Here is a 15283-nt window from a genome sequence, read left to right as displayed (position 1 = left end):
AAACCACGTAAGACGTATTGCCATTCTATCTAGTCAGTTTCCTGGACTCAAAGAGAGACAATGGTAAAAGAAATCATATGTTATTTGTGAGCATATCCTGAAATCAAACAGAATACAGGGACTGTAGCCTCATCAAGATATAATAGATATATACAGCAAAAATGAGACGTTCCTTAGGTTTTATACGTACTCCTCTATCATTGAAACGTATATATTTTGTTGTTTCTATTCTATAGATTTATTAGTATTGTAAGTTACTTTATTTCATTGCACCAATAAGAGTAAAAGAATTCAGAAGTATTTTGCAGAAGTGAAGTATGTATAGAATTATGTTAGAAATGTACTGAAGTATCTACAGCAAAGGAAACTGATTATTGTGATTAAAGAACCTTAATTGAGTAAGCTGCTAGTGTAGCAGTAGTATATAGCATATGGACTATCAGACCAATTGTGTGATTGGATTGAGGAGTTCCTAGATAACAGAACGCAGCATGTCATTCTCAATGGAGAGAAGTCTTCCGAAGTAAGAGTGATTTCAGGTGTGCCGCAGGGGAGTGTCATAGGACCGTTGCTATTCACAATATACATAAATGAAATGGGGGATGACATCGGAAGTTCACTGAGGCTTTTTGCAGATGATGCTGTGGTGTATCGAGAGGTTGTAACAACGGACAATTGTACTGAAATGCAGGAGGATCTGCAGCGAATTGACGCATGGTGCAGGGAATGGCAATTGAATCTCAATATAGACAAGTGTAATGTGATGCGAATACATAGAAAGAAAGATCCCTTATCATTTAGCTACAAAATAGCTGGTCAGAAACTGGAAGCAGTTAATTGCATAAATTATCTGGGAGTACGCATTAGGAGTGATTTAAAATGGAATGATCATATAAAGTTGATCGTCGGTAAAGCAGATGCCAGACTGAAATTCATTGGAAGAATCCTAAGGAAATTCAAACCGAAAACAAAAGGAGTAGGTTACAGTTCGCTTGTTCGCCCACTGCTTGAATACTGCTCAGCAGTGTGGGATCCGTACCAGGTAGGGTTGATAGAAGAGATAGAGAAGATCCAACGGAGAGCAGCGCGCTTCGTTACAGGACCATTTAGTAATCGCGAAAGCGTTACGGAGATGATAGATAAACTCCAGTGGAAGACTCTGCAGGAGAGACGCTCAGTAGCTAGGTACGGGCTTTTGTTAAAATTTCGAGAACACACCTTCACCGAAGAGTCAAGCAGTATATTGCTCCCTCCTACGTATATCTCGCGAAGAGACCATGAGGATAAGATCAGAGAGATTAGAGCCCACACAGAAGCATACCGACAATCCTTCTTTCCACGAACAATACGAGACTGGAATAGAAGGGAGTACCGATAGAGGTACTCAGGGTACCCTCCGCCATACACCGTCAGGTGGCTTGCGGAGTATGGATGTAGATGTAGATGTAGAAATCAAGCACATAAGTAACTTAAACTGTGTTTTGGGACACAGAAGTTCGCAAGTCAGAAAAGGTGTACATGGTAGCTGTAAGTCCAAGAGAGACTTAGTATGTAAGTTTTATTGAGATTCCAAACAAAAAAATAGTTTTCTGCTTATTTCTTTGTGTATATTTTTTCTGGTATCTAAATATCTGTGGTAAATGGAAGATTAATAACGTAAACAGAAATGTGCAGAAAATAATACAAGGACGTAAGGGCGTCAAAAAAGCATTTAGTGTAAGCACCTTGTGCTGAACTTAAGAAAATATGTACATATAGTAAATATCTATAATGTTAAGCAGTGGCCAATAGAAGCTTTAAGTAACTGATGACTGTACATGTTCTTTACTAGGAAGACAAGGGCACGAGTCATAAACTTTTATGTATTTTTCATTGAACAGTCTGCCTTTAATTTGGGCAGAATTGAACGTCCCCAAAGATTGATTTGGTCCTTGTAGTGATAGTTAACTTCTCTTTCACAGTTCTTGCTGTTCGTACTTACGAAGTTTTTACAGATATCTTGAGCAGCGGTTTCCTTAAATTTATGAGGTTTAATCGTTGCTGTAATCTCTACAAATGATGTATCTACGTAAATCACGGTCACACAGTACAACAAAACAAGGTCAGCCATAGTTTTGCAGCGTGAACTGATAGAACTAGCTAGAAAGCCAATTGTACATAATGTGGTTATGTTAATAATATTTCTGTGTTTTATGTAAAACTAGTTATTCAGTAAAATACGTGTTTTAGAGAAATACTACACACAACTCATGAGTGAAGCTATTCCATATTTTATCTAAAGCTAATACTTTTGATTCTGTAATGATATAAGTAAAAGATTTTATGCGCGGGTACACTATCGATAAGAGGATAAGGAACAAAAAAGGTTCATTTCCGGAAATTCATGGTTTCAATGCTGAAGACCATTTATTCAGTCATACATTGTTACAGAGACTGTGGTCTTATATGCGCTGTACCATGCAGGCACAGTCACAGGATACCTAGTTTCCTCCTAGAATGTGGTACTGTTACTCATACGTCATGCCCTAGAGCCCTCTGCTGCCGAAGTAATTGGTAATGTTGTGTATGATTCACTTCTGTTGCTAATTCACCTTGCAGGGAACGTGATACAGCGTTGTACACATTTTGACACACCACTACTTTTCACGTTCGTCAGACATAAGCAAAAACACCCTTTGAGTGCATTAACATTACTAGATAAAATTTTCGGGGTTAGGAGTGGACCCTTATTCTATGACAGAGCACATCGGTGTTTAGCTGTACTAAATTTGTTTTATTCCTATATTGTTGTTAAAAAAGCACATGGGTTTACATAAATTGTGACACGAAAATTTCAGGACAATTGTCAAGATAAAGCATTACGTCCTGTTTAGCAGAAACAGCACTGAACACAACAATATCAAATTTAAATAGAAGGTGCTCTACAAGACTTTTCTCATTTCTAGGCAGTGAAGTTGGCCAGTATTACGACAAATCATCCGATTCCGGTTATAAGTTAGGTACTATTTAGGATGAAGATCAGGTCTACGGGGGATGGTTAGTTTTGTGACAAGATGAGCAAAAGATTACTCAAGGATGCTCAGGTTCACAGTGGACGCAAGCTGGTGATCCTACAATTTTAGGCAGAGGCGTAAAATTGTAGGACTTAATATTTTTGTCGGTACTGTCAGTCCGGTAAATTACCTACATATGTTTCAAGTACAGCTGTTAAAACTAGAAAATGTAAGTGGTGATCAAAGACTTTCCGCCTGAAGGCCGCTCAGTCCAGAATCAGTAGGCCAATTAGGCCAAATCGCCGTGAGCATCGAGGCAATCATCGCACCGATGCACCAGGGTGAAGATACCCGTTTGGAGGAACACCGTGTAATGCAGCGTGAAGAAGACCGTAACTGCCGGCTGCACATCCTTGTAGACTCTCCATGGCTTAAGGGACCGAAAGCGTGGTCACATGGTGAGAGATCAGCATTATAGGGACGGTTGCTGAAGTGTCTCTCACATGGGTTGAAATAACTAATGCGCTGCGACATTTGCAACAAGGGGATCTGCATTATTACGAAGGAGCAGCACACCTTGTCGCACTACATTCCACAATCGTGGTTTTCGACATATGTACTGCTCCATACACATTCTTCGTTCCCCGATGGATTTCTACCGGCGTATGTCCTTCGGCAGCCAGCAAAAGAATAACCGGATGTTTGTCTTGCTTAGACGCATTTGATAATAACGGAGCCATAGTTCACGTTGCCACATCAACCGCATGCACGTCGGAAGGATACCAATGGCACTCTAATCCCTTGCTTACTTGTCCATGCTTATACAGCGTAATTCATGAAGATATGCAAATATTTTAATATGTTATCATACAAGTAAAACTAAAGAAAAAATTCCTATAAACATAGGTCCGCAAATGTTTAGTTACAGAGCTACGGCTAATAAAAGAATTTGCCTGAAATTTAGCAACTTCGCTTATATGAAGCCATCGCAAAACTGTACGAGGTTAAATAAAGCACGATTGCCTTTTATTTTGTTGTTATTGGTCTGGTGACTCTCATAAAACATGTCCCAGACGTGTATCTGCAGTAGTTTTCCTGAACATCCCAAGGAGCAAAAATTATTATACAAGCAAATTTACTTTCGATTATGAATGTAGAAACATTTGTGTCATTGTTGGCAACCGTTAATGAGTTGTTTCAGTCGTTTCCTAACTTTGAAACGAGCTAGTTTTCTGTACTGTTCAGTGAAAGAACATAAACGACAGTGTATTTTAGTGAAACCACATATTAACTGTTCTAGTTTGCAGATTGTTTATGAAATAGGGATGCCTTTCAAATTTACGACAGAGGAATAAGCCGATATGGTCTTTATTTCACGCAGATGTGATGGTAATGCTACGGCTACCGTTAACGAATATCGCAAACGTTATCCAATTCGGAGGATTCCGAATGCACGAACCATTAGCGGAGTGATTCTTGAGTTTCTCCCGGCGTATTTGATAGTCAAAATATCCACGGGTGTGCTGCCGGTCTATAGTGTCCAACGGGCACAATATTTCGGCGATCATACATGTCGCCATCATCAGGTGAACTGACGGACTGAGCTCCTGTGAACGTGCCGACACGGAGATCCGTACGCTATGGCTGCTCAGAGGGAACTGGGTTCGGTCGCGGCGGCGGCCGATTTAAATACCCTCCGCCCGCGGCGCGTTCCCTCCGCCGTCCGCGCCCCCCGCCACGGTCGCGCGGTGGAATAGATTGCGACGGCGTCTGAGATGACGTCGGAGTGATGGCTCTGTCCGCCGTGGTCGTCACAACTATACGTTTGCTCGATTTACTCTTAATTAACCCGATCGCTGGTTCCCAAGCCTTGCTAAGATTATAGCCACAGTCACGGTTTATGAGGTCGTCATTGGTGCGAATTTCGATGGCCTCTCTAACAACGCTGTCCCAGTATCTTGACGTCTGTACCAGAATCCTCGTGCGGTCATATTCCATGGCGTGATTTTCCGACAAACAATGTTCAGCGACCGCCGACTTGCTCGGATACATCAGGCGAGTGTGCCTCTGGTGTTCACGGCATCGATCCTCGACGGTACGCATCGTCTGACCAATATACGACTTGCCACATTGACACGGAATCTGGTACACGTCGGCCTTCCTCAAACCGAGGTCATCTTTGGCACTCCCCACCAGTGCACGAGTTTTATTTGGAGGACAAAACACAGTTCCGACCCGGTGTTCCTTCAGAATGCGAGCGATTTTCCCCGAGAGTGCGCCTGTGTATGGAATAAATGCAGTGCCTACCTCCTCCCTCGTGACTTCATCCATCTCAAGAGGTTGTGCTGCAGTGGTTGGGCGGAGAGCACGTTGAATCTGCCACTCTGAGTACCCATTTTTTCGAAATACAGTTCTCAGATGTTCCAATTCCTGGGGTAGACTCTCTGCGTCAAAGATAGTGCGCGCCCTATGTACTAGAGTTTTAAGTACCCCATTCCTCTGTGAAGGGTGGTGGCAGCTGTCTGCGTGCAAATACAGATCAGTGTGCGTAGTCTTCCGATACACCCCATGACCTAGGGTGCCGTCAGCCCTTCTCTTGACCAAGACGTCAAGGAAAGGTAATTTACCCTCCGTTTCAGTCTCCATAGTGAATTTGATATTGGGGTGTATGGAGTTTAGATGTGTAAGGAAGTCAAGGAGTTTATCCATACCATGTGGCCAGATGACGAACGTGTCGTCCACGTAACGGAAAAAGCAAGTAGGTTTCCATACGGATGACGACAGGGCTTCCTCCTCGAAGTTCTCCATGTACAAATTCGCTACCACCGGTGAGAGTGGGCTACCCATGGCGACTCCCTCCGTTTGTTCGTTAGAGAGGCCATCGAAATTCGCACCAATGACGACCTCATAAACCATGACTGTGGCTATAATCTTAGCAAGGCTTGGGAACCAGCGATCGGGTTAATTAAGAGTAAATCGAGCAAACGTATAGTTGTGACGACCACGGCGGACAGAGCCATCACTCCGACGTCATCTCAGACGCCGTCGCAATCTATTCCACCGCGCGACCGTGGCGCGGGGCGCGGACGGCGGAGGGAGCGCGCTGCGGGCGGAGGGTATTTAAATCGGCCGCCGCCGCGACCGAACCCAGTTCCCTCTGAGCAGCCATAGCGTACGGATCTCCGTGTCGGCACGTTCAAAGGAGCTCAGTCCGTCAGTTCACCTGATGATGGCGACATGTATGATCGCCGAAATATTGTGCCCGTTGGACACTATAGACCGGCAGCACACCCGTGGATATTTTGACCATTAGCGGAGTATTTCGAAAGTTACGGGAGACAGTTTCTCTACCTAACGTTCATAACCAGTACTAGCGCTCGATACGTGAAGTCGATGATCAGGCTATTACGGATGCTGTTCAATGTAGCCCGTGTACCAGTACACGACGTATACTATGTGATCAAAAGTATCCGGACACCCCCAAAAACACATGTTTCTTATATTAGGCCCATTGTCCTGCCACCTACGGCCGGGTACTCCATATCAGCGACCTCAGTAGTCATTAGACATCGTGAGAGAGCAGAATGGGACGCTTCGCTGAACTCACGGACTTTCACGTGGTTAGGTGATTGGGTGTCACTCGGGTCATACGTCTGTATGTGAAATTTCCACACTCCTAAACATCCCTAGTTCCACTGTTTACGATGTGATAGGGAAGTGGAAACGTGGATACGTACAGCACAAAAGCGTACAGGCCGACCTCGTCTGTTGAAAGATCACCGACAATTGATGAGGGTCGTAATGTGTAATAGGCAGACATATATCGAGACCATCACACAGGAATTCAAAACTACATAGGATTCACTGCAAATACTATGACAGTTAGGCGGGAGATGAGTAAACTCGGATTTAATGGTTGAGAGGCTGCTCATACGCCACACATCACGCCGATAAATGCCAAACGACGCCTCGCTTGGTATAAGGAGAGTAAACATTGGACGATTGAACAGTGGAAAAACGTCGTGTGGAGTGACGAATCACGGTACTCAATGTGGCGATCCGATGGCAGAGTGATTTTCCGGCGAATGCCCGGTGAACGACATCTGCCAGCGTGTGTAGTACCAAGAGTAAAATTCGGAGGCGGTGGTGTCACGGCGTAGTCGTGTTTTTCATGGAGGGGGCTTGCACACCTTGTCGTTTTGGTGATACTTTCACAGTACAGGCCTATATTGATGTTTGAAGCACCTTCTTCCTTCCCACTGTAAGGTTTGACGTACACTGAATTACAATAATCTGTATCATTACCACAAACAAAAGTGCATCATTTACATCTGGGTAATGCCACCCTTCGCTTGGAGTTGTGCAACTGGTTAAACACTAATCGTCAGTTACACAAATACATTTTATTTACTGATAAGGCATAGTTTACTCGAGATGGTGTAAACAGTTTACATAACGAGCACGTATGATCTGAAGCAAACCGACATGCAACAGTGATAAGCAAGTTCCAGCAGCGATTTAGCACATTAATGGTAATGTAGTATAACCAACACAAACTTCATTGGATCATTCATTTTCCCAGGACCTCTAACTGACGAGACGCACTTACAGTTTCTTCAAGAAGGAATACCACTTCCTACAGCATTGCAAGTGTATTTTCAACATGTCGTCGCGCCTCCGCATTTCACCAACGCCGTTACTACATATTTAAATAAACATTTTCCCCAGAAATGGATTGATAGTGGTGCCGCACGTCTGTGGCCACGCAGATCGCCCGATTCAACACCAGTTGATTTTTGTGCTTGGGGATGGATGAAACATAGTTTATGAGGGCAAAGTCAAAATACATGAGGCATTACTTGCTCGCATTACGAAATTAAGAACAACCTTGTGAAACTGAAACAAGCAACAAAATCTGTTCATACCCGTGCAGCTAAATGCACTGAAAGCGGTGGATACATTTTTGAACATTTATTGTGAATGTGTTGTGAAATTGTATGTACAGTGTACAACTTCATTAACACTGAGCTTTGTTTTTCCCGTTTAACATGAATTCACGCGTGCTATGGTATTAATAAAAGCAGATTATCTGACACATTCATACAGTTTCAGTTAACGTTATTAGTATCATTTTTCCAAAATTAAATTCTCTACAACTTGTGTCGAAAACTTTGTGTAATTTTCTGGAATTTAAAAAACAAATTGCGCAAAGTAGTTAATAAATTAAAAGTTTTAAGAAATTACTTCTTTTCTTCTGTGAGTGTTCCGGAAAAACTACTGCAAATACACATCTGGGACATGTTTTATTAGATTTAACAGATCAATAACATCAAAATAAATGAAAATCGTGCTTTACCTTCACCTCGTACACTTTTGCGATGTCTTCATATTAGCTAAGTTGCTAAATTGCAGGCAAAATCCTTTATTAGCCGTAACTCCGTAACTAAACATTGGCGGACCCATATTTATATTAGCTTTTTTCTTTGGTTTTACTTGTAGAATAACATTTCAAAATAATTGCATATCATCGTGTATCATCCTGACTACAAGCATTGGAGTCGCGCTATGTTGCATATACGCTGCTGCAACAACCTCAGATGGAAACTTTTTTATCGCCCCTTACACTCCACTTTCTGAATATCTGTAACCAGTGAAGGAAAAGTTGATATAGCAACAAGATGGAGTATCTCAGCATTGTGGAATTATTGCGAGAGACTTTCTAACAAAAACTTTGACGAATGGCTTGGTAGGCAGAGTACTACTGAATGGCCTCCAGGATGCCCACATATCACACTCAGTGATTTTTCAGTCTGGGCATACTACAAAATGCGGTTTCTTCCGTCAAGATTCACGGCGTTGAATATTTGAAGGAACGAATCCAATCAGAATTCGAAAACGTACAGTCGCGGAACATTTGCGACAAAATTTATAGCCCAACTTGGAAAAGATACAATGTTTACTTAGAACAACAAGGTAACCACTTTGAGCATCTTTCGTTGGTTCATTGAAGTCTACACGTTTTTCAAACTTGATAATAAATTTGTATTTTCACTTGTTTAGTATTATTGCACCAATCCGTTTTTGACAACTGACTTATAGCTCACCCTGAGGTAAGGAAGCTTCAACGATACTTAGATAGCCCCTCACATTTATTGTCTTAAAAGTGGATTCTAATAACAAATATTTGATCCACAAAAAGAGTTCCTTGCGCCCTAATACTGGGTGGATCCCGTCATCTACGGCTGCTAAGACAGAAACGCTCTGACGCCTCGATCGCTTCATCACCCCACCAGCACAGCTACAGCGGCATATGACGTGATTGATCATCTTGGTGGTATTGTTGCCAATCCAAGGCATTGCCACTTGTTACGCTGATTAGCGATCTGTATCATCGCTCACAACAGCAGCTTACACACGGCTTTCAAATATGTTGTGTAAAATTGCACACAAATTGTGCCCGAAAGAAGAGGAATCGCCAACCAACTTCGGGCGAACTGCAACGACGTGTACCATCTTTAGATATCCTCGCAAACGTATGGGAGACTTTTGACTTCCGTCTGGACTTTAGTCACGTGTCTGGCGTAGCTCACATTAAATATTTCTGAAAAGTAAATGAAAACAAAATTAAAACAAAGCTTTCGACAACGTTAACTGGAACACTTAAACTGTTTGTAAACACCGTGTTACAAAACAAAATACTCTTTTTTATCCCTGTGGTCAGCAGAATGTCCAAAATTCTACGAAGGCTTCCTGAAAGGCAATGCTTCTGAATATTTCATGTTAAAACTCTTAAGGCTTTTTAATTAAATAAACGCTTTTAACACCTTACATATTTATTCTTCATGTCTACATGTTTTCAGCCCCAGGCCGCTAGACAGGTCCGATTTGTATCGTCTAAAATGTCGGTGCGTAACCTAATTATGGCGGTGCATGAGAATCAGCGTGCTGCTCTCGTGAGCGGTGATGCAGATCGCTAGTGGAATACGACAAGAGGCAATTAGAATTCGAAAAGTTCATCCACACATGGAACACCCTCTCTTTCCGCATGACAGGGCCAGATCACACAAGAGCGCTGCGACATCTGTAACAACATGATGCCTTGGGTTCAATGCCATCGAACATCTTCCTATGATCTTCCATATAGTCCCGAGTTGGCACCATCTCATTTTCATCTGCTTTCGAAAACTTAACGAACACCTTCGAGGACTTCACTTTGAGAGTGGCAATAAAGCGGGGCAAACATAGGTAAGGTTGTGACAGTGTGAAAAGATGCAAACATTCTCCAGTGACAGTATCAACAAACAGGTCTCTCGATGAGCGAAAAGTGTTCTTCCCCAGGGTTACTATTGATAAATAAATAACTAGGCATGAAGAATAAATATTTTGAATGTTAATAACGTTTTTCTCATTTCAAAGCCTTAGAGTTCACATAAAATACCTTGTAATTTCAGTAACAGAGTAATATTTGTTTCTCTCGCTCATACGTGTGGAATGTGATGTATGTCTAAATTTTTCCCTTGAGAAGAAAGAATTGTTCTGTTTCTTGCGATTTCGGTCGACCAGCTACTTCGTGACAATTCCAGTTACTTTTCCTTTCGTGTATTCACCATGTATGTTTTTCTTTCTTGAGACCACTTCACACTTGTCCTCTTAATGCTTCTGCTTTGGAATCCTTCTAGAGTTATCATTTTATTTGTGAAAATTCCTCTTTCTGTTCCTTCTCCACGTTTTATTTTGCGAATTTCTAAATCTATTTCCAAAATCCTGGATCCAGCTTGTACTTATTTTCTTACCCTATGATAACTGAAGATTTATTTTCTCATCTTTTTGTCCTCCATTCAGTGTAAACGTCCAAACGTCTGATAGGGGCGTTCCACTTTCAGTATGATCTTGTAATAAATTATTCTTGGATATATTATTTTTAAACTAATATTTATTTGATACTCCATTTTTTTCCACTTTGCGAATCATTACATATATGAAATATTAGCGCATTTCTTCGATTACCTCTCCTAAGTAATGGAACTTTCTGACCATGCTTATTTAATCAGTACGAAACCTGCAAGATTTGTAGTACATTTTTTATGTTTGTGATAAATCGGGTTTACACTACAGAGACTCTAAAATTGACCTACGCATTCTGTTTCTAGGGACTAAATTCCATTTCTACATCCGCTGGATTTTCAGGAAGTGCAGTAATGTCGTCTGCAAATGCCAGGCAGTTTACTTGAATTAAGACACAAAGTATGTATAGATACTGGGTGCGACTGCGCATTGATTTAAATCAATGTGGAAAGTTGAAAATTTATTCTGGATCCGGGATGAAAATCTGCTTATTAGACACATAACCTGTCTACATTTTTTATTTTAATATTTTTTTTCGCCTACCCACTCAGCCACCTTTTTTAACCATGCAAACTATTTCTCTAATCGCTTTCTTATTTTTCCTTTTCTTTTTCCCCTCCCGCTTATCGTAAGCGGTCGCCTTACCATTTTTCGTTTTGATTTTTGATTTTTGTTTTATTTTGATGCATACATTTTGTTGTCATACAATTTAAAGCAAAGTTAAGAAGATTCGAACCTGAGACACTTCTATTACCAAACTACGTTGGTATACATGTGTTGTGTGTGACAGCACTACACTATATTAACAAACAATATAAAGCAGAATACAATCAAACTGAGGCCAACCTTCCAGATATACAATACAAGAACGACGACAACTCGAAAACATCAATAAATTAAACGCAGCCTGGTGTCAACTCTACACAGTGGGTTTCGGGTATGTCTTTGTAGAATACATTCATGCTCAATTTTCCATTTCGAGATTCAAATCTGAGTCCAGTATCAGCTTTTCCGGTGCTACACATTTGCATGCAAGACCCATGAATACAGTAAGTAATTAGTAAAGGTCTGACGATATCTGGAAAGATGGTTGAAATGGCTCTGAGCACTATGGGACTTAACTTCTGAGGTCATCAGTCCCCTAGAACTTAGAACTACTTAAACCTAGCCAACCTAACGACATCACACACATCCATGTTCGAGGCAGGATTCGAACCTGCGACCGTAGCGGTTCCAGACTGTAGCGCCGGCCGGCCGATATCTGCAAATGGATTGTAACTGATTGTGTCGTTCCTATAAGAAAGTCCAAAAGCCAAACATCTTTTGAGACCATCCTAAAAAAGGTAGTCAAAGAAAGTTCTCTGATCCATTTAATCGAATGTGTCTTAGACAGGAGAAAGCAGATCGCAACCAGGTGGAGGAGCCCTCCAGGAGGGATCATGTGGGGTGGAACTCGGAGATAGAAGGCAAGAAAATCTCGATTTAGAAGCCACACATCTGCAGAAGGTGCACATTCCAGGCGGCGTTCATCCATGTCTGTCGCACGACACCGCATGCACATTGGGCAGTCAGCTAGAGCAATGTTGTGCAGTCTTTGTCTCGTTGGAAACTTTTCGTTAACGATGAGGTACCAGGTGGCGCGGATCTCCGTCGTAAAATATCGTTGGTGGATCGCTAGCCACACCATAGGCCACGCCACTCCTGGGTGGCATTTTTTCAACCACATCAGCTGATCGTATACATCACGCGCCGTAGGAACCATCGTACAAAGTAGATTCGTGTGCTCGTAGCTGTAATCGACAACAAATGTTTTGATGTGGGAGAGCTCAAGTGCAATGTGAGCGAGTGCAGTAGGGGGCAGGCAGGACGGAGGAGCCAGCTCGTCAGTCAGGAGGCTTGTGAAACGATGTCGACGATAAGTCCACATCCTGATCGTGGTGTGTGATATAAAGGGCCGTTGCTTGTGCTCGAACTTTGATAACTCCCAGTCGTCCACTGCGAGGGGGAGAGTGAGGGCTTCATACCGGATCTTGAAAAGAAATGCATCACTAACAAAGTACCCAAAGGTTGCCTGGATAAACAGTGCCATCGCCGCAGTCGTCAGCAGTATCTGCGGCAAGTGAGATATCCGGGACGCCACGTGTGTGTTAAGGCAACGGCCTTGCCGCAGTGGATACACCGGTTCCCATGAGATCACCGAAGTTAAGCGCTGTCGGGCGTGGTCGGCTCTTGGATGGGTGACCATTCAGGCTGCCATGCGCTGTTGCCATTGTTCAGAGAGCACTCAGCCTCGTGTTGCCAATTGAGGAGCTACTCGACCGAATAGTAGCGGCTTCGGTCAAGAATACCATCATAACGACCGGGAGAGCGGTGTGCTGACCCCACGCTCCTCCTATCCGCATCCTCTACTGAGGATGACATGGCGGTCGGATGGTCCCGGTAGGCCACTCGTGGCCTGAAGACGGAGTGCATGTGTATGTTAATGAAGGCCACCCTTTGGACCCACATCTAAAGCTCGGAGGAGGTGGCCTCAGACGCCTGTGTGAAGAACTTGTAAGAGGCATTTATAGTTCAATGCCATTGAACGGCGGACATCATTTGTAAATAGAATGCCCAAACATCGAATTGTGTCCATCGTCCACAGTGGGGCCACAATCCTCTCTCGGAGCCCTCTGCCGATTTCCACAGTACTGTACTTGACAATGTTCATGCCGCTGCCTACCACATTCCTATAATGCCCAGTTCATCCCATTGTCATCTGTATTTCCTCCTCGTAACGGGTGAAAAAGTCTAGATCATCTGCATAAGCGCTGCACTGAAATGTGTGTCGTATGAGCGTGATACCTGAAAGGTCTTGTTTCAAACCACATACTTACAGAAGCGGCTGTCTCCGTTGTATAGAGGGTCATTGAGACAGGACAGCCCTGTCGAACTGAACGTAAAATGTGTCCATCCACCTAGCATTAATCATCACCCTCGACGAAGCACCATCGAGAATGCTCATGATCAAGTGGGTAAAGGCAGCTGGGAAGGCCATCCAGGAAAGAATTGCTCACTTTATCAAGGAGGTGATCAAAGTCCACGGAGACAAAGGTACCATGCAACACAAGGGCGATCACATCGTGACTGTCGCTAAGCGCCTCATAGTACTGTTCTCCTCCAAAGATGTTTGTTCATACGAGATAAATTCGTACACTACTCGCTTAAAGCGCATCGACAAAAGTCTGGTAAAGATCTTGAAATCACAGTTGAGGAGCATGATTGGATGGTACTGTTCAATCCGTGTACCACCTGCTGGTTTGGGCACTGGAGTAACAAGACTTTCCATGAAAACTGGCGGAATGGGGACCACTAATGACAGAAATTCTTGGTACATCTCCTTCCATCACAGGACCATCAGATTCTTAAAGATACAGTAGAATTCCAGCGGAAAGCCGTCTTGTCCTGCTGATTTATTAAGTGCCCCTTGTCAGGGGGGTCCATGACATCACAGGCGATGTCTGCCTGGGGCGTCACCAGCCTACCGTCTGGGACATTCAGAATGTGCACCAATTTTTGACGTCTCGGTCGTCGTTCGGAGACAATGTGGTGCTTGTATGGAAGTTCTTCACCGATCCTGTCCTGGCATCTCGTTTGCATCACAACATCTTCAAGCCTATGGCGGGTAAGGATGAGAATCTTCGATTTGACCTGATGGATCTCCGTCTGGCAATCAGGAGATGGTGGAAGTGCCGTAAGTTCCTGGAGAAGTGCATAATAGAAGTCCATCATTTATTGGTGACAGAGCAATCTTTCTCCACCATAACTAACCAGTGCATGTCGTAAAACTGGTTTGACACACTCTAATCACCATTGAAGCTGTGATGAATAACGCAGCGGTCGATGTTCACATGAGACCCACGTACTCGCTATGGGTTTCCTACATTCCTGATCGTGTAGTGGTGCCACATTCTGTTTCCATAAATCCTGACTTCTCCAAACCGTCTGCCACCAGAGGTCGACCATGCAGGTGTATGCACTTTGGTCTGAGAAAGCCGTGGGCCATTGCTCTGCTGCTAGAAATGCCATTGCAAGGTCAGAGGAGAAATAGGTGCGATCGATTCTACTGGGTGAGTGACTGGTCACGTAAGCATAGCCAGGACTATGTAATAATTCCCAAGTATCAGGTCTTATATCAAGAGGTGCGGTTCGGTGCATGAAGTGTAGTGTGGTTGTTGGTCTTTCTGGGACAGCAATTATGATGTGGTTATAATGGCCTAAGAAGGGAGGCGTAAGTTCTGCCACACAAAAACGTGACCAGTCTCTCCTTTTATCGGTCATAGAAGAGGCGTAGACATTAACAGCTCGAGTCACCTGCATATCGAAAGCCAGTCTCAGTGACGATGGCAAATATATCCCATAGGCTATCTCTATTCCTTCTCGCCCAAGGGCAGCCGTTTCACAGC

At 43.2% G+C, this 15283-nt stretch overlaps 1 pseudogene; it reads left to right on the top strand.

Moving 5' to 3' along the window:
- The first annotated feature begins 12989 nt into the window (after window positions 1-12989).
- Window positions 12990-13107, top strand: LOC126420048 (5S ribosomal RNA; annotated as a pseudogene).
- Window positions 13108-15283: the final 2176 nt, after the last annotated feature.

This window comes from Schistocerca serialis, chromosome 9 (assembly GCF_023864345.2).
Source record: "Schistocerca serialis cubense isolate TAMUIC-IGC-003099 chromosome 9, iqSchSeri2.2, whole genome shotgun sequence".
NCBI classification, from domain to species: domain Eukaryota; kingdom Metazoa; phylum Arthropoda; class Insecta; order Orthoptera; family Acrididae; genus Schistocerca; species Schistocerca serialis.
This window is presented reverse-complemented; position numbering and strand designations above follow the sequence as displayed.